Source organism: Phyllostomus hastatus, unplaced genomic scaffold (genome assembly GCF_019186645.2).
Source record: "Phyllostomus hastatus isolate PE091 unplaced genomic scaffold, TTU_PhHast_1.1 phas_contig_40, whole genome shotgun sequence".
NCBI lineage: Eukaryota > Metazoa > Chordata > Mammalia > Chiroptera > Phyllostomidae > Phyllostomus > Phyllostomus hastatus.
Window position 1 is genome coordinate 71562322 of NW_025333872.1, and position 19854 is coordinate 71582175.

The window sequence follows — 19854 nt, forward strand, 5'->3', positions numbered from 1 at the left end:
ATAAGTAGCATAGATGGTAGGTAGAAAATAGACAGGGAGAGGGTAAGAATAGTATGAGAAATGTAGAAGCTAAAGAACTTATGACACATGGACATGAACTAAAGAGGGGGAATGTGGGTGGGAGAGGGTGTGTAGGGTGGAGGGGAGTGAAGGGGGAGAATGGGACAACTATAATAACATAATCAATAAAATACATTTTAAAAATTAAAAAAATAAAGTATGACATTAAATCCAAAAAAAAGAACATAATCAGTGTCACTTGGTAACACATTATGAATGCAAATTTTCAGGACCAATCCCAGAACTAATGAATCAGAAACTCTGGAGATGGAACTCAGAGGGCTATGAATTAACAAGCTCCCTGGGTGATAATGATGCATGATAAAGTTTGAAAAGCATTGGCCTAAAGTCACTACTTGGTAAGAAGCAGAATCATGTTCTTGACCCACGTCTTTCTAATCTTTCTTCTGATCTATTAGATCACAAAGGAGAAAGGCTTAATTCCATCTGGAGCTGGAGATGGTGAAGAGAATTAGGGATGATTTCCAGAAAAAAAGCAGCATCTTATCTTGAATCTGGCAGATTCGGAGTTAGCCAGCAGAAGCTGGGGAGGGGAGGAATGGAACAACAACAAAGCATTCCATGGAGAAGGACCATTTCTGGGACACAAAGAAATTCTGTGTGTGGTTGTACAAAGTGTGAAGAAATGAGTGAGGTGGGATTAGGCATAAGTCAGTCCTGAAGGACACTGAATAAAGTTTGGATTTCCTCTCACCAAGGTCAAGTTATCATTCTAAAGGGAATTAGTAATATTAAAGAGTTTTAAGCAAGAAGTGCCCATAATCAGACTTTCCTAGAAGAAATACAGACACAAAGGTGGCAGTTCAAATGGCCAGGAGGTAACAGTATGGCGTGCAAAGAAAATGAATGAAAGTACGCTCTAGTTCTGAGAACATTTTTTTCTTTCTAGTCAGTGTTTCATTAATTCCACAGATTATCTGTTGATTTCTGTGTACATATGCTACTCTGTAACATACAAATATGACTGAGAAATATTTTATTCTTCTCCAAAGAGCTACTTGTTTATGCTGATAAAAAGATGCAAATAATAAGCTAAAAGAGAAGACAGAATTGACTAAGGGCATGAAATGAAGAACAAAGAACCAAGAGTGCAAAGAAGCATCCATGATACAAGATCTGGGGGAACAAACCACAGAAAATCATCCAGGAGAGTTTATATTTGAAGAGTGCAAAATTTCACTGGAAATAAAAACAAGTAAACAGCAGAAGAAAAGACTTGGAGGACGGATGTGGTACAGGTTCACTGACGTCCGAAATGAAATAATGCAAGTAGAGGTACTTTAGAGATGAAGTAGAAGAAGCCACTGAAAGGAATGAGGTCAGCTTGTGGAGCTGAGAAATTTAGACTTTATCCTGTGGGCAATGTTAAAACGAGCCCTCAAATTAATGTAGGAGAAATGCTGAAACTAGGCCAAGCTTTCCTAAGAGGCATTTTCTATTTCACTTTTATTTAAATATCACTCAGGTGGGTGTCAAACTCAGAGAAAGCTCTGAAAATAACATTTTTCCTTGAATAAATGGTATATTGCCTTTAAGGTGCCTCAAGGACTGTAAGTACCTTTACGTATCACATTTAAATGTTCAATACATGTTAAATCATCTTTTCATATTCCAGTAAGTTTTTATTAAGTTTCACTCTAATGGAAAAAGATGAAAGATTCATTTGGGTAGAGAATGTTGGAGAAATAACATAAGTGTAAGAAATAATGTAAGTTTTTTTCCTGTGAGGACAGAATGTCCTCAGTTCCCCTCTGTCACCCCACCCCACCTTCACCCACTACCCAGACACCTGCATACGGGGAGCAGTTTGAGAAGCTGGAACTGGATATCAGATTTTCAGCTTTGTTTGCAAACTGGCACTTCAGATGGTTCTCTAGAGAAAAATGCTGAAAACATGTCTTGTCTACATCTTCATTCTTTGCATTCTCAGCCTTGACTTGTCCAAAGGAGGCTGCTGTTCTTTTTATCCACATGAAGGCCAGGAATTAGAGAGGTTTGCCAAAAATTTGTTTGCATGACAATCATATAAAACGGATTATTTGTGTTCCAGAAATGTTTTCAGCCTGCCTTTCTTCCTCAATTGAAATTTGGGCAGCTTCTTAATATGCAGCCTGTTGATGTTTTCAACAATTAAACAACAGAAGAGAACCTGTCAAAAATGCTGCCGAAAGACCTATTATGTGTACAAAATTCTTATATTTTTGATAAAATTAGCGAGAGATCCATTCATATGATTGAATCAAGAAAGGACACTATAATTACTACATCTAGGATTTACTGAGCACATGCCATGCACTTTTCTGAGACCATAATATGTATCTACTCGTGTAATCTTGCAACAGTCTTCTGAGTCTGACACCATTATCTGCAGCACACAAAAGAAAAGTCACTCAGCCAGTGTTAGAAATGGGATGTTTTACAGCTTCAAAGCTCTTATTCTGAACAACCAGATGACGCTCCAAAGAAAGGTAAGTGCAAGGCTGTGTTATCTCGAAGTATATCTTTCTCTGAGCTCTTACACACCTGGCTGCATGGGCTCGGGGGCACTATTTTACACATATTACACATGAGCAATGTGTGTATGTTCAACATAGGGGTCAGCAGAAGTTACACACACACTCATCGGTTCTCAGGATTAAAAACTGTGACTTCAGGGCAACATCAGGGGGAGGGATCGAGGCTACTGGTGAGGCAGTTTCTGATACAAGAAACTCTTACCTCACTGTAGAAGCCCTCTTTTAGAGCAGAGTATAGGTTGTTAGAGGGCTCTTCAAATTACCAATTATTATCTGATTCCAGACCAGGACCATCTTGCTTGAAAAAGCAAAGGTAACATAATAGTAAGTGGCTCTTCAATATCCCTATCATATATTACACTTGGATAGGTACAATACAAAGGCCTCAGAAAGCTCCACACAAACAAAAGGATTTAGGACTGGAAGCTTTCCCAGCTGAGGGTTTTTTGTTTTATGTTTTTTTTAAATCAGAGTACCTGGTTAATGACTTTTTAAACAATCATCATTAAAAAATCATTTCATGCCTTAGGTACTTGACCCACAGTAAATGTATGCTTTCTAAGCTATGAGTGTCATCAGCAAATACAGACATTTACATTCCCTTCTAATCTGCTCTAGTTAATAAACTGGGTTCTAAGCACCGTTGCATTTAGCAAGTAAAACACATTTAGAAAATCATGGCTAAGCACTGACAGCCATCATTTCTAACTAGAAATGATGATCTCTAGTGTTTTTTATATTGAGTCTGAACCAGCTTCTACCTTACTAATGCAGTAATATTAACTTGTATCCAGTTCAAAATCTTGTAAGAAATATGTTAAAAGTGCCATTACAAAATGGTATGATGCCAAGTGGTGGGCATTATGAAGTTATTTTAAAATTATTCTTTATACAATTATATATTAATATATTAGTGATAAATTTTAAAGACCAGAATATTCAACAATTCCCAGAATGCACTGGAAGGGAATAGAAGCAAGTTTTGGAGGCAATTCCTAGATGAAGCTAAAAAGTGATAGCCCACAACTGTGCTTTGAAATTTTTGGAATTAGTTTCCAAATTTTAAAATGTAAGCAACTTACTTTTCCAAAATCAAGGTTTCCAGTTTCCCATAAACAATCAGAAGACCTGATAAAGTTGGGTCTTGGTTTCAGCACGGACACCTTGGCTTGGAACTGAATATTGAGATATACTGTATCCAGTTTGCCCCATTGTTCTTAACACAGACAGCTTCAATCATTCATATAACCTGCCTGGCCCCTAGTTAAGTGGAGTGTTCAGACTTGCCCGGGACAGCTAGGGTTATGTATGTGCAAAGAGGTCAAGAAACCCAGACTCCCAGTTAGTGTCGTACAGGAATCATTTCTGTGCCACTAAGACTCTGCCTGCTTTTTTCCAGGAGCTTGCTCCTATGTAAGGTAGGCAACACAATCCCCTTTATGGATAACTTGAATAGAATTTAAAGTTAAAAACCACTTAAAAAGTGATTGAAAGAACAAACCTACTTTATTTTCTATATTAAATGCCTCCAAACAATGGTAGAGGGTGGTCACATCCCAAGTCATTTTTTTCCAGGGTATATATACTCCCCAGTTTCTTTCTGGCATTCGTCTATCATATCACTTGGTTTCATATCTAGCTTATGGTCCACTTAACTCCCTAAGCTTTCTGTGTGTGTGCGTGTGTGCGTGTGTGTGTGTGTGTGTAAATAGCTGTGAATCAAATTGTCAGGCAATTACAAATTAATATTTCTTCATATTAAATTTCATCATGTTAAGTCAGATTTATCACTCTAGTATGTTGACAACATATTGAGTTTTTTGTTCTGTCTTTGCCTGTATCTTTTTTGACTGCTATTAGGGAAAATTTTCCCTAGATATTCTTTTATTAGAATATGACAGGTATTTACTTGTATTATAGTTGAAATAACTTGAAAACAAAAGGCATAAGAGTAAATTAACTTCTTACTGCAGATTTATAAAAACACAAAAACTTTGAGTAAAGCATGACAATCGCAATCTCTGTGACTTCTATCCATGTACCAAGTAAACAAAAGTCATAAATGAAGTATAATCATAGAACGTTTTCCCTAGAAATCTTAAATGCACTGGAAAAAAAATCTTGTTTCCATGGTTTTATTTAATCAACCATTCCTAGGAAATTGGCCCTTCCCCATTTTGAAAGATAGTGAAAGTAGAGATGAACATAATTGGCTCAATAAAAAATTCAGAGGATATTTTAAAAGGCAAAGAACTGAAGCCAAGCTTTTAAAACCAAACCACACATTCAGAGTGTGTTTTGTTTGCACAAGTGTGTGCATTTCCATAGAGCAATGACTATGAATGCATGCTTATAAATGTATGTGCATATGTGAATACGTGTGTATACATGTTTGAGCATGCTTGTGTATGAACAGGTGTCTAGATGTATGTTTTTTTAAGTTCTGGAAGGAATTTCAGCTCATATTAAAAATTGCTTAGTGAATTCTAAAACACAAGGCCAACAAGAATTTCTGTATCCTCTACGCATATACCAAACAGATAATTTAAAATATATTATAGATATCAGAACACATGCTCACTAAAATGTCATAATTTGATTTTACTTTACATTAAGGGGTATCTTGATATTCTTTTAAAGTGTATTGTATTTGATCAAATCATTCAGAACATTTCAACGTTATTTTGGAATAGATGAACAATCACTAAATTTCTGAAACTTTAATTTGGACCAAAACAAGTGTCATATTCTAGGCTGAGCAAATTTATGGAGTCCCTTGGTATGCAATGCTGAAGAACACATACATGTGTGCACATACCTTTTTAAGACATAAGAAAAACTTAACACTTCATAAATAACAAGTACCTGGGGAATATATGTATGAACATAAGAGAATGAGACACCATAGAATAGGATATGATTAAATATTCCATATACTGAGGAAGTTATGGGAAGTAATAAAAAATGAACCAGATTCAATTCCTAAAGTAATATTTTTAAAATAAATTTTACCCTGTTCACATTGTTAATCAAATTGAAAGAATTCTGAGTTAATATGACACAAAGCTATCACTTTCTCTTACTAAAATATACTTGAAGACAAAGATAAAAACATAACTACAATAATATCAGAAAATAAGGTTAAGATTCAAGCATTTGCCAGAATCTGAAAAAATTTCCTACAACAATGGCATCAGTGGAATTCAACCAAGAAACACAATTAGTCCTATATGGTGCCTTTACTGTCTAAAGCAGAACAAATAGAGATGTAAACCAATCAAAACTAGATACCTTATGTGTTAAAATGTTAAACATAAATTTGTCTTATGATCCAGCAATTCCACTCTTAAGAATGAACAAAATAAAATGAAATAAAACTTATATTCACACAAGGACTTATAAAAACTATTCTTAGCAACATTATTCCTAATAGTCCCAATCTAGAAACAACCCAAATGTCTATCTGATGAATGGATAGTTAAAATGCAGTATCCATTGCATGGACTATTATTCAACAATAAAAAAGAAATAACTATTAATATATGAAATGACATGGAAAAGCCTCAAAAACATGCCAAATGAAAGAAGCATCAGACCACTTATTATATGATCATGTAAAATGTCTAGGAAAGGCAAATTAATAGAGATTCAGGGAGCAGATTAGTGGTTGCCTGGAGCCCGAAGGAAGGAAGAAATTGGATTTAACAGGAAATTGGCATGAGGGATTATATTTAGGGGACAAAATGTTCTACAACTGATTTCTCATCATAGTTGCACACCACTGAAAATTCACTAAAAAGAATCACTAAAATTGTCCACTTACAATGGGTTAATTATATATGTAAAATATACCTCAGTAAAGTTATTGTAAAACTAGGCATCCAACACTTCTACATTCTAACCCTATTTTCTTCAATACGTGCATAAATATCACAGACACTGCTTTATCATGTATCTGGAGAAGAGGCTTAGCCCGCTTTCAATTGCAGTTCTCCAGTTATTAAAACTCCCATACAAGCAGGAAGCAAGCAGGAACTAGATGACTGATAGTGCAATAAATCATGAGAGACAGTCCTACTTTACCTAGGGCTTCCCGGGTACATGCACAGGCAGACAAGCCTTGGGAGCACCCATGGTGGGGTTTATTGTTTTTCATATGCTAAAGGTCAATAACATCAGACAATATGTAAAGAGCAGTAACATCAGATTCAAATTTCCCTCATACCCAGTACGTCTGAGTGCTGCAGTAGCTGTCAGGAACTGGGTCGAGCATATCAAGTTTTACTACAGCTTTGGATCTGAGAGTGGGCAGTAAGAGGGACTACAAAAAATTGCAGTAAGTATCTTGAGTTAACACTGAATTTGAAAGAAAGTTTGACAATCAGTGATGATATTTTCTAAAAAGAATGAAAAAATAGAAAAGGAGGTAAAAGTTCAGTGGACTGAGGCATTTTTCAATAGGGAAAGAACAGTTTTTCGACAAATGTTGCAAGGATTAATTGAAGCTCCATATGACGAAGAATTTAAACACGTAACTCACACCATATACAAAAATTAATGCAAAATGGATTGTAGACAAAAAGATTAAGACCTATCACTAGAAAACTCTTACAAAAACACAGTAGAGTTTCCCAGTAGAATAGGCAGAGTTCTTAGATGTGACACTAAAAGCACATGAAGAACAAATATTTAGTTTTTTATCAAATTAAACATTTTGCACATCCAAAGACACCAGTAAACATGTAAAAAAGGTATGCCATAGAAGAAAACATTGCAAATCATACATCTCATAAGATTTGTTGCCAGACTATATAAGGAGCTTAAATTAGAATTCAAGAGCAAGTAGAAAATACTCCAATTAAAAAGAGACAAAAGCATAAATAGATATTGCATCAAAAAAATCTATAAATGAAGAATAAACATAAAAACATTCAACAATATTAGAGAAAAACAAATTACCACAATGATATACCACTTAATACTCAATAGAATAATAAAAAAAGACAAATGTTGGCAAGGATGGTAGTAAATTGGAGCCCTTATCCACTGCTGGTGAGAATGGAAAATAGTGCAACCACTTTCGAAAACAGTTTGGCAGTTTCTTTAAAAAGTTAAACATAACTTCACTGCATGACCCATGAATTCTACTCCTAGATGTAGAATTTCTTTTCACAAGAGAAATGAAAATGTGTTCACACACAATGTGTTCATAAGAGCATTACTCACAAAAATAAAAAACCCAGTGTTCATCAACTGATAGACAATGGGTAACATACACATACAATCAAATATTACTTCAAAGTAAAAAGGAATGAAGTACTAGTACACGGTACAGCCGGGATGATCAAACACCGGCGAGCTGAAAGAGGCCGAGTGCAAAAGGAAACATATTGTGTGATTATAACTGTGTGAAATATTCAGAAACACAAAGCTATAGATTCAGAAAATAGGTGCTTGGCTGGGGCTAAGGATGAGAACAGAAGGTGACTAAAAATGGACCCCAGGTATCTTTTTGAGATAACAGAAATCTTCTAAAACTTTACTATGGAGAAGGTTATAAAACAGTTTATGTGCTAGAAACCATTAAGTGGTACATTTAAAACAACTGAATTTATACTATGTAAATTATATTTCAATAAAGCTTTAAAATGTTCTGGTCAATAAAAAGAAGTAGTCAGCTAAAAAGAAAGGAAAAAATAAAAATATATGTCCAAAAATTATTGACTCTGGAAAACAAAAGGCAGTTTTAAAAAATACTGTGTTCTCAATAAAATCGTAAATATGGTCACTATTAACTAAAAATAGAGGGTCATCGAGGAAACTAAGCTCTGAAGAACAGGGAACTGTTGGAAATGAGAAAACTCACAAAGGACACTAAAATTCAATGCAAGAATTAAATTTTGCACTGGAGTCTTTAAAGAGCATAACTGACATAACAGGAAATTAATTCAATGATTCTGAGAACAAACAAGAAATTGTCCAAGGACACAGGTGAAAAGGATACAAGGAAGGCTAAAGGGTGAGACGACAGCAGTTAAAGAGTACAAAGTGAAGAAAATCCTACACAGAAAAATAGAGCACGCGATTATCAAGCCTATACTACAAGAAAGCTCCTCTGGGGTAATTAGTAAATAAATGTGAATTTTCAGATAAAGGAGCTATCTGTTCTGGACATATATAAACAAAGACTATCACCTACATATGTCCTGGTAATATCTTTGAACTGGTTATTCTCCTTTAGCTATCCGAATGCGTTCTTGCTCTGCCTGGCTGTGTGCTTCAGTGGGCTGATCCCTGCGTACTGTTTGACCCAGCCTCCTTCCCCTACTAGTTGTCTTCCAGTTGGGTTTGGCCAATAGAAGGCGACGGTGGAAATAGTAAGGGATGAAGGGTAGGAGAAAAGATAGTTCAGAGTATTTTTCCTCCTTGCTTCCTCACTTTTTCAACACCATATCTTAGCTGCTAAAACCCCTCCAGGTGACAACTTCTACTGGCTGGACCTTCTTCCTGAGTTCCAGCTTTCACTGGCCCCTGTAACACTATCACCACAGCAGTGACTAGAGGTGGTGATGGTTTCCAAGTGGAGGTAATTTCTGAACAACTCACCAGCCCAAATTAAAAGTATGCTCCCTTAATCCTGCCCACATCACTGTGAGTACACCTATCCACTTAATCCATCTAGGGTGAATTTTATTTCCTACTGGAAGACCCTGAATGATACAAAGTGTGAAGAAAATACCCATAAATATATAAAAAGAAAATAATTTGGCATACAAAGGAATCAAAGTCAGACTGATCTTACACTTTTCCACTGTAAAACAAATACCAGAAGCTAATGCGACACAAAGATATAATGTGAGAAGAAAAATTTTGACTCAATAATTCTACTCTGCCATTCCTGTGTGAAGTCAACCAAATGCTATTTTCAAAAGTGCAAAGGCTCAAAACAATAACTTTTCCTGAAAAATAAGTCAAGAACATTACTCAATTAAAAGTTATTTAAAACTGAGTTCTCAAAAATGTGTTTTAAAATCACTGACAATAAATATTGAAAATGCTTAAATATACAGAATTATTTATAGGACTATATAATTACATATGAGGCAAAACATTCTTTAAGTTGAAACTATATACTGTAACAATGAATAATTTGATACTAACAATCTTAGTCTATAATTTCATATTAAATTAACAAAGACCAGAAAGTAATCCAAGGGACTGGACTAACCAAAAGAATTTATAGTTCCTTGTTTTATTCTTGATTTTAGTAATTGGGAAAATGGAGAATTGTACATGTATTACAACAAAAAAACTTAAAGTCAACACTGGTGGACTTAAAAATACGATAACTATGTTCCAAGTCACTGCAGAACATATTCTAAGTTAACTATAGCATACCTTTAAGTAAATGAATCCAATAGCTATATCTCATCCTTGAAAGACAACACTTTCCTAAATTCACACAGATGGTTACCAGTTGAGAAAGGTCTACGAAAATTTCTTCCTCCATGGACAAGTAAGCAGTGGACACAACTACATACCAATATATTAGTAGCTCACTGTGCACTTAAATACAGTAATCAATTGTGTTTTCTAATTATTTCTACTATTATTCAGGGTTCTTAGCCAATGTAATAGTAAGAACACTACTTTGTGAAGGGAAAAAAATAATGTAGTTCAATTTATTAACCACTTACCACTATGATTTATTGGCTACAAAAACTGGAAATAATTTAGCTAGCCAGTAAATGAATGTAAAATAGTTTGAATTTTTTATCTGAAGTGCTTTTGAGTTGAATCATGCTGAATATAAATTGTCCCATTAGGTGTACTATATAAAATGAGAAATGTCAGGGGAGAAACTAAATGGCGTCTGTAAATGTCATCTTCGAACATCATTTACCATCTGGATAAAGATGAGTTAAACTGGCCCTAAAATGTAAAAATGGAATTTGAACAGAGATATCAAATAAGTGACTGTATTTCCATTAAAATGAAATAAAATCCAAAATCTTCAAGATACAAATGAATTTTCAATTTGGAAAATACTTCTTAAAATACAGTGAAATTGCATGTTGTATTTGCCCACATGTAACACAACGTGAGAAAACAAAGGAACTGAGCACACTGTTTTCAAAGGAGCTAAAGATGAGCTCCTGGGACAGCAACATATCATCTCAACAACTCTTCTGTTGCCCAAGCTTTTATTGATAGTTTTGGCGTGTGTAACAGCCTCTGCAAGTGAATTAAATCGAAACACAGTTCTTAAAATCAGGAAGCATCAAATTTAGGTGTGGACTCAATAAAAGCTACAAAACAACCTAAAATATATTGTGCTTGAATACATTAGCCTTCCTCTCTCTGCTAAAATGTTTAAGAAGAATATTTGCAGGGCAGCAAAGGTAGAAGAGACACATTTATCCAGACAAATTAGAATTGCCAGCCCTGCTGATGAAGGCAAAGGTGGAGAGTGTAGCTGCAGTGTCTGCATGTCCCCAGCCCCAAATGCACACGAATATGAGCTGATGCTGATGGTGGGGAACCAGTTAAGAAACAGGGACGTAGCTCAGGGAAGAGGTACTAGGGAAAGTGGAACAAGTTACAATGGATTTACAGTGAAAGATGTGAAGGGGAGCCTCAGACAGCAGTAGACACTCATGGGAAAAGAGAGCAAAAGTGTTTCAAAGGCCTGTATAAAAGAATTGGAGTCCTGTATAGACAAAATTTCAAGCTTGGGGACTTAAAATTTTTCTTAGGAGTGAAGTTTTAATCAGCTCCTCCAGAGCTCTGTGGTAACAACAACAACGACATTCGATGTCTACATTGTTCCTTACAGTTTACAAAGCACCTGCACATGTATTATCTTAGCAAATAGACTGGATAAGGAAAATATTTTCCTCTAAGAAGTGATTAAATAGAAAGTCAGCTATTAAGTGACCTATCTCAGATAACACAGGTTATTAAGTCTATAAAGAATAGGGCACAGGATCAGCAGACCTGAACAGATTTTTCTAGCCCTGTTTCTAGGCATTTTGTTGTCATTGTTTCCAAAGAATCCCTGAGATAAAATAGTTTTTTCCTATGGGCACCTTGGCAGTCTTCTCGCACTGCTTGCTCAGAGCATTCCTTACACATGTGCTAGAGGTACAGAACTTGGAGATTCTCAGAACTCTGAGGTCCCTAAAGAGGGCAGGTCATTTGTGGGTCAGGAGGAAGATGGAAGTGGCCATGGAAGCGGCAGCCTCAGTCAGGAGGTTGTGATGCACTGGCCACTGGAGACTGGGCTTGGAGGCAGACAGATGGTTGTGGACCCAGCCTGTTACTCCTGATATTAACCTTTCGGAGCCTCCAGTGCTCATCTCTAAAATGAAACTATTAACAAAATAATTATACATAAAGAAGCTGGCACAGTGCCTGGCTTCTAATTAGCACTTACTTAGCACATGGTTATCAAGCAACTGCAGCCCTGGGGTAATTTTCCATATCTCTTCGGACAAATTAACTGCTGCATTGACTATCCCAAACATTGAAGATTTAAAGCAGATTTAGTTGAATAGCCTCTGGGAGTGACAGCATCTGTAGGCTTCTCTTGTCTAAATATGCATTTCACATTTTCTCAGCAAAGCACACAGAAATTAAACTGCAGAGTGGGTGTTGGGGTGGCAGAATTATCCTCTTGTTTTTGAATTCCTGTCTCCATTTCCCTTTCCAAGAAACCTGTAAGAGCTTGATGCAGGGAAGATTTTGTTGCTTCTGGTGAATAACTGGTGTTTGAGAGAAGCAAAGTGGAGGATCGAGGAGGAAACGAAGTCTCAGGAGACCTCTAATTCTAGAATCAGGGCGAATTCCACATCAGCTTCCTTCTCACTTTGTCTGTACTGCACTAAGCACCGTGGAAAGAGGCCTGGTGCTGAGTCATGTTTCTTGTTCTCTGCAAAAGGCGGCCTGAAATACCTATCTTAATTTCCATCATTCTCTTATCCAAAATTAATTACTGTTTATCAGCTTTGGGTCAACAACTTGTGGTTGTTGTGGACACAATGAATAAGAGACTCAGTCCTTACTCTCAGGGACTTCAGCACAGGGGGCAGGGGAGTGTATGGAAGTGAATATGAAATAACAGTTGTTACAGTATTACAGAAGAATGTAGTCTAATTACTGTGTCCCAGACACAGAACTGGATGCTGAGAGCATCACAGTGATCAAAAAAGGCATGGCCCTGTCCTCGTGAAGCTTACTCTCCTGAGGTAATGTGTATCAAAGCACTCGGTGCGGAGATGCATATGTGTAACTGCTGTCAAAATACAACCTGTACACAGCTGTCTTTTCTAGAAAAAAATAGTAAACTTGAGGTCAAGGACTCTTCTCATGCTGACATTTACTGTTTATCCTTTATATACACTACACACACACACACACAGTCAATAAATGTTTGCTTTAAAAGTTGGCTAAAATAAAGTCAGATCAAAATTTTGGGGTTTAAGCCTCAAGGAAAAAGCTGAGACAGAGGGCAAAAGCTATTTTCTGCCACTGCTAAGGGCAAGGACCTTCTCAGGAAGTGGGGGGTGGCCAGGATACAGAGGAGTGGTAGAAAAATAGTGTATTACTGCCCCAAAGCCTAAAGACACCACCCCAGTGGCATCCTCCGAGTCCCTTAGGGAAGGAACTACCAATAAGTTGTTAAATGGGGGTTTTTGTTTGTCATACCCACAAAGGGGTAGTAATTAACAAGTAATTTACAAGGACAAGTAACCCCTAAGAGATTCTTCTGCTCTTGTAAAGCCTTTCACCTTAAAAAAAATCAGGGAAGTGATAAGGGGATGAAAATAAATTAAACTTCACTAATAACAAAATACAAATGTGCAGATGTTTAACCAATAACCAGCAATCATTAACTCAGGTGCCACACCTCCCATGGTGAGAGTCTGGCAGTCAGTCATCCAGGCGTGGATTTCACCCCAGAGACCTATATGGATCTCTTCAGAGACTTTCTGCACAAATCAGAATGTCTAGGTGCCGTCATTCAATACTATGGTTGATTTATAATTGGAAAAGACGGTGACTTATTTGGTTACCATGAGGTCTTTGTGGCTTCCTGGGGTGGAGTGTTTAGGCTACATCCAAAGTGGGGCTCAGATTACTCAGAAAGCTCCACTTGTCCTCAGCCCAGCACACTGAGTCTTCAGTTCTGACTTTTTTACTAAGCCAGGCCCTGAAGGCTGAGCAGTAGCAACAATCAGAAGCACTGCAGGTCTTAGCCTCTGTGGTTCGAAACCATTCAGCAGCGTCCCCAGCGAATGCAAACTCACTTTAATGCAGCATTCTGCTATCTCTATCTTTGCATCCTCTGTGGTACCTATGGCCACACTGCAACAGGTAATAAATTACTGTTCACTAAATATCTGTGGATGGAATAAATTAAAAAATACTTGCAGTGATAAAATAGTAATAATGAAATGGAATGGCATACCTGGCTATAAATAAAACTTTTAGGGAGCACAGAGATAGATAACTGACAAAGTAAACAAGAAACAACATTTCTACGGGAGCCTTGGAGAGCACTCAGTTTAACTATCACATTTATGAATAAAGAAACCGAGGACCATAAATTTAAAGTTACTTGCTCAATGTCACAGGGAATGAGAGTTGAGTCTTCAAAGCCTGTTTCCAGACTCCATGATGCACACCCATTCCAAGAAACCACACGCAAATTCACACTACTGACAAAAATGCCTTAGTTTTTAACATTCTGCAAAAAATTTTAATTCCTAATATTTTGATTACATAGATGAGAACTGACAATGTTTAGAGGCTCATCCATCCCTTGGTTGCCATGTAAATAGAGTCTGTTCACATAATTGTCAACATTTTGCTGTACTATAATTGATTTTCTTCATGGTTGCTCAGGACGCCTCAAGGGAGCTCAGAGGCCTCCTTTTATCTGGTCACAGCTAGGAAAGAATTTCTTTTTTTCAAAATCTCTCTCCCTGCCTTGATTGCTACTAAACTTGGAGCTATTCATAATAATGCATATTCCTTGGATTAGGTTTGCCTTCATCTTCCTAGAATTCTTACTTGACCTAATTTTTAAACCGTTATTTCAATGTTTATGATTTATTGTGAACCATTTTACATCCTTTTTTAAGATAGGTTGGATAGAAAAGTAAAAGATGTCAACAACTTTTTATGTAATGTACTTCTATGCAGAAATTTAAACACAGGTAAGCTGCGCACGTGTTCAGCCCTGAGCTCCAGACCCTCTGTTAAACCGGGAGAGCCCAGGGCTGGAGACTTAACTCCCATGAATATGGTTTATCAGCAAATTCAACAAACATTTCAACATACACTGGTTGAACAATTTTTATAAAGCCCACGATGTTGCAAACATCAAAATCAATGGATTTTTTCAACAGGGAACTGCACCTCAATAGGAGAGGCTTAACCAGGCAAAACCTTTATTTTTACAGTGTCTTACTATTTCAAGAAGTTCCAAACTCCAGCTAAGAGAGGGACTGGGATCTAATCATTTATGTAGCGTGAGTTATGTTGACATTTTTATGTAAAAAAATTCAGAAATTTGAAGTTTATAATAAAAGTTCAATCTACTTCAAGAAACAATCCACCAACAAGGTTCTTCTGATCTGTGTACTACTGTACTTTGCTTTTGCGGGAGACTTGGCATATCAGCAAAAGAGCCACTTGCCCAAGACTGACTCTTGGGAATCACTTCACAGTGCATGTAACTACATATGCAGCCACAACATTTATAATTCTTAAATAAATGCATCTTTAAAAATACATGGTGACCTCCTGGAAGACAAGCCTGCCTGTGCTTACCTGGCACACTATTTCTTATTTTTAATTTAACCTCCATTTTTCTTGCCTATGTTATTCAAGAAACTATTGTCTCTGAGAACAGCAGTCCCCAACCTTTTTGGCACCAGGGACTGGTTTCATGGGAGACAACTTTTCCACAGACCTGGCTGGAGGGGGATGGTTTCAGGATGGTTCAAGCCCATTACATTCAAGCTTACCTCCTGCTGTGGGGCCTGGTTCCTAACAGGCCCAGAACCAGGAACCCCTGTCTGAGAAGATATGACTGAGGTAATAGTGTTTGATGCTTTCAAAAATATGTATGGCAGTTTCATTTAAAAATGTCAATGACTGTTTGATTTTTTCAAATTATAAGGAAACTACCACATGTAAGGGGAAATACTTAAAACATCAAAAATGTTGCTCATTAACACTGTCTCTTGGGCTGCTTCTTTGGCTAATTCATCACTCAGCATCTCTCCTTTGCACTATATAACTTAGACCAACATGTGCATTCAAAAGCTAGTTACAATCAGTTTTTGTTTTTATATATGAAAATAAATAGATAATTACAATCACACAGGGCAAGCATTTGTTTGTGTTCTGTCTACAGAGGGAGTCTGGGTATAGATACACTCTCTACAGCAGAGACCCTCCAAAACACAAAAACCCAGAGACAGAAATTTACAGCATTCATTATTTTTTGGTTCTAGAATAAAAGTTCAGGGTAATAGATAGAAGATATTAACCAAATTCACAGAAAAAAAAAAAGCCCCCAGATATATGGTGCTATTGCAGTAGGCCAGTTAAGAGCCATCTAGAGCAAAGACTCAGAAAAGTTAAGAGAGTCATTTTCTTTTAAGACTCTTGCAGGCAAGAAAGGGATGAGACAACACAGAGTGCAGACTCTGAAACACAAAAGATCTAATAAACAATCAGCAACATCTCAGTTACTTGATTCTCTTTCTATTTTCAAAGGTCCTCTGTTGGTTATTCATTTGCTCAAATGGATATTATCAACACTTCTCCAAGCACTGGACCTTAAAGGGGATGTGAGAAGACCCTCCATCTTGAAGAACACAGGAGTTCTAAAGCTGTGAAAACAAAGGTTTTCCTACAGCAGCAAGAGACTTCATGAAGGGCATTAAGGCTCAATTAAACAATGCAAAGACTCACCCTTCACAGACCCTCACTTTATGCTTTTTGTGCATTAATCTGTCCTCGCATTCAAAGTGCTGGTCATAGTTTCCATCAGATAATTTTCTCTATAATTTTTTGTGATGCTGAATAATAGACTATCATTTTCCCCAGGTTACATAAAGGGAAAGGCATTTTTTTCTACTGCAAGAAAACATATTGCTAGTAACAATCAGTGTTTTATAATCAGAGTGAGAATGCCATTAAGATTCCAAAGCAGCATCTGAAGAGCTCCCTCTTGTTTGCAATTGGCAGAACATCAGTTATGTCAATACAAGCAACACACTGTAGTAAACTTAACTAATTGCCTCCATCTTGTCTCTACTCAACTTTTCTTACCCCTGGGAGCCTAATTCATTCTCTCAGGGGAAGAAGATAAGCAGATGGATGTGAGAAGGTGCATAGAACTTCGTAAAGCCACCAGCCCTGAGAGCAATTGGTCAACACCCTTGAAGCCAGTTAAACCTTTGGCAAATGGTTTCCAAACTCCGACAGATGGGCTATTGGTCCCAATTGTGCAGTTCAACATCTACATGACTGCAGACAAGAAACTAAAATCTGGGAGTTGGAGGATTATTTCTTTCTAGTATTTTCTATTTCATATTTTATGATTTTACTCCATAACTAGTGTCTTCTCTTCTTAACGGAAAGCTTGGCCTGGTTCTATTTCCTCCACTGCTAGAATGACACAAAGGGATGACAGTCGCGTGGTTAGCACTCACCAAGGACTCGAATGTGTTCATTTTACAGCCAACGAAGCAGATGGTTAACTGAAGCTGTTGCAATTATACAGGGCAAGGCAGTCTTCAAACTCACAGCTCCCACCTTACAAAATGAGCCAGTTACTACTACTGCAGCTCAGTTTTAGTATTTATGTTCTTGGAGGGCAACAAAATTACCATTATAAAAAATGTTATGTAAATGAAACATTTCTGATTTCTAAACATACTTTTAAGCTACTTTTTCTGTTTCTGACTTTTCTGCACACTATAAAGGTCAACCTTATATGAATGATTATGCAACTTTCTCACCAGAATATTTTTCATTTCCTCTATATTACATTTAGAATCCCTCAAATCTTTACCTTCCACTCTCTTGCCCTTCCTCTCTAGTTCTATGTCTGCATCCCTATTTTCCCAAATTGTACATGTTATTTCAGGGGCCATTTTTTAAATAAAAGATTCCCTTAGAAGATGTGCTGCATACGTGTTCCTAAATTCCTTATACTTTTACTGTTGTGGTCTGTAACCATGGATTTGAGTTTTGCTCTTATAACCCCAAGAAGAATGCAAATTGCTTCTCTGGCATGAACATACACATCCACACTATTTGGTGCTGCAAGAGTGTTTTCCCAATTCAGAGCTAGCACTCTGAAGGAGAAAATGCTATAGGGAAGTGTGTGAGGAAAGGAATCAAAGTAGCGCATCTTTACAATGATTCCCTTGAGCACATTCCCAGGTTCCAGACCTTCTTTTCAGTAGTCAGATTATTTTGACTTTCATTTTAAGATGGGAGCAATCCCATCTGTCTGGCTAGTGGACAGCCAGTTTATAAGCATTTTCCTCTTTCCCAGACATACGATGAAAATCAGAAAGTCCTGATGCTACTCTTAAATCCAGTTTTCTAGATAGCAACCTGAAAAACATTCACATGGTATCAAATCATGAGGTACTTCTCTTTTACCCTTGGTAAACAAATGAAGTTTGTTTTGACTTGAATATTTTTAATTGTATAAACAAAGAATATGAGAGAAGGCAAGTTTGGTATGAACATGGAATGAAGCTGAATGGAACTGACGACGACCTTTCTCTTTGCTTGCCCATAAGCTGGTATTTGATAGCTACTGTTCCAGGGTTGAATTGTGTCCCCACAATTTACATTTTGAAGTCCTAATCCCAAGTACCTCAGAGTGTGACCTTCTTTGAAGACAGGGTCTTTACGGAGGCAATCAAGCTACAACAAGGTCATCAGAGTGGGCTCTAACCTAATATGACTGGTGTCCTTTTAAGAAGGGAAAATTTGGACACTGACAGGTACAGGGAGAATGCCGTGTGAATGTGAAGACAGTGACCTAACAAGCCAAAAGAAAAAAAAAGACTTGGACTTGGGCTTGACCCTCCCTTCATAGCCCTCAGAAGGAGTCAACCCATCAGGAAGCTTGATTTTGGACTTCTTGACACCAGAACTATGAGAAAAGAAGAAGAAAATAAGATTTCTATTGTTTAAGCCACCCAGTTTGTGATACTTCGTTGCAGCATCCCTGGCTACCTACTTTATTATTTTCCTGGAAATTAAACTTTCAATTTTTGACAAATTTTATCTGTACACTACTGTTGAAAAAAATACATACTTATGTCTATTCAATTTCATATTTGATCTCTTAACGTTAGAAAAAAATCTATGCTTCTTTTTAATGGTGATGTCCTGGATTTCACAATAAAACCCATGATCGCCACAGAAGCTGAGAATCCTCAAAAACATTTTACAACTGAATAAACAGAAGCAAGTAGAAGTTAGAGGAGTCTGAGTCACCAGTTAGTTACCAGTAGAGATGGTCACATGGCTCCCAGTCTCTGAGATTTTCTACTGTAGCCTACAGCTACCCTTGGGTACTACTCATTAATTACATATTATTAAAATGTCATGTTGTCTTGGCTGGAGTAGCTCAGTGGGTTGAGCACGGGCTGCGAACCAAAGTGTCGCAGGTTCGATTCCCAGCCAGGGTACATGCCTGGGTTGTAAGCCATAACCCCCGGCAACCACACATTGATGTTTCTCTCTCTCTCTATCTCCCTCCCTTCCCTCTCTAAAAATAAATAAATAAAATCTAAAAAAAAATGTCATGTTAAATCTGCTGCAAGTCAAGTTAGCATAATAATAAGCAGAAACTTAGATCACAAAAGAGTTTACCCCTCTGAAACAGTTTTCTACAATCCTTGACACATACATATTCTTAATCAGACTATTGGTAATTTCACTGTTACATAGTAGATAAAATTTTACACCATTTTGAGATAAGCACAGTAAATGAAAAACTGCAATATCTAACCGTGGAAAGATTAAGATTTTCATTTCAAATCTGCATATTTAAGCAGAGAAAATGTTCAGAGGACCACTTATGTAATTTGGTAATTCTCAATGGTTTTCACAAGTTGCACCTAAATACTCTCAGGCAGTTCTCAAAAAAATGTTATTTTATTTTTTTTAATTCAAGTTCTTACGTATCACAAAGCTAATTATTTCTTGA

General features: G+C 36.9%; 1 protein-coding gene across 2 annotated transcripts in view; it reads right to left on the minus strand.

The window, feature by feature from the left end:
• The window catches only part of SOGA3 (SOGA family member 3), a 38380-nt gene that overhangs the window by 11919 nt on the left and 6607 nt on the right, over nt 1-19854 (minus strand). The gene's annotated exons all lie outside the window — the stretch shown is intronic.